The 1,155-nt window shown below is 31.9% G+C and overlaps 1 long non-coding RNA gene across 1 annotated transcript; it reads left to right on the top strand.

Annotated features, from left to right (window-relative positions):
- Positions 1-944, top strand: LOC107653138 (uncharacterized). The gene is made up of 3 exons (XR_001630188.1): positions 1-190; positions 272-368; positions 665-944. It is a non-coding gene; the product is annotated as an uncharacterized LOC107653138 (long non-coding RNA).
- Positions 945-1,155: the final 211 nt, after the last annotated feature.

Raw genomic sequence — 1,155 nt, 5'->3', positions numbered from 1 at the left:
GTTAAACGATCTATTAATATGCATTGTGAATTAATTATGTATAAATAAAAATAATTAGTATTATAATTGAGTGCAGAACATGTGATGTATTACACGTACACGAGTTGTGTATGACGTAAGCAGATGACTCACGGAAGTGCAAGAGACGCACTGAACACGAGATGAGAGCGATACAGAAGGGATTAAAAAGGTTTATATTGTAATAATTCATTTAATATGGTTATAAGCAACTTTATAATACTTTATGGTTGATGATGATAAATCGTTTTAGAATGATGATTGCTGATTTAAGCGTGGATGCTAGCCGATTGTGAAGCTCCTTTTGACTCTGAAGCGGGTGTTTATCAAACTGTGAAACTCGGGATTTGGTGAGTTTATATGTATTTTATTTTCTTTGAAAGATGTATTTTGTTACTATGCATATCATTATGCATGTTGTAAAGATTGTTTGCATATTTTCTGATTGTTAATATGATTTATTTTGGAATGTTGAGTGATATATTCTGCTTAGCAATTAATGAATATTAATTTCCATATTCTCAATATGCCTGTAAGATAACACGTTCATTATGAACGTGGATATGGATGTTTAAACACTCAGTTTAAAGAGAAAAATTATATAGAGACAATTTTGAATGTTAATGACACTGTTTTGGTAAAACAGGTCAGGTTTATTGGTTGAGTTGAGAACCTCTCTCATGGATTTGAGATGGCGGGCCACCAAGAAAAAAATTGAATGCTGATTTCTGAACCTGGGAAAAAGACACTTTTGCTGCATCACAAGGATTCCTTAAATTCTTCAACTTTCTTCAATTGGGAGGACATTCTCTTTTGTTCGGGTACTTCTTTGAACTGGTAGGATTTAACTGATTTTGCACTCACCCACTGGATTTCTTACAGGACTTTCTGGACGATATTCAAAGACAATTCAGACAAAGAGTTCTAACAAGAGTATTGTTTATTGAATGTTATTGAATGTGAGTCGGATGTAAATTTTGGATTTATTTGAATTTTTATTTGAACATTTTAGTTGTGTCAAGAAGTTCCAATTTGGTTGAATTTTGGGTATATAACATTGTATCTTGTTTAAGGGTTTATTTGGTTTGTCTAAACGGTATAGAAAGTAATAACGCTAAAAGCAAAATAGAATAAGAA

Source organism: Sinocyclocheilus anshuiensis, unplaced genomic scaffold, assembly GCF_001515605.1.
Source record: "Sinocyclocheilus anshuiensis isolate Anshui unplaced genomic scaffold, SAMN03320099.WGS_v1.1 scaffold1518, whole genome shotgun sequence".
Taxonomy (NCBI): domain Eukaryota; kingdom Metazoa; phylum Chordata; class Actinopteri; order Cypriniformes; family Cyprinidae; genus Sinocyclocheilus; species Sinocyclocheilus anshuiensis.
Note: the sequence above shows the minus strand (reverse complement) of the source record. Positions and strands in the feature narration are given on the sequence as shown.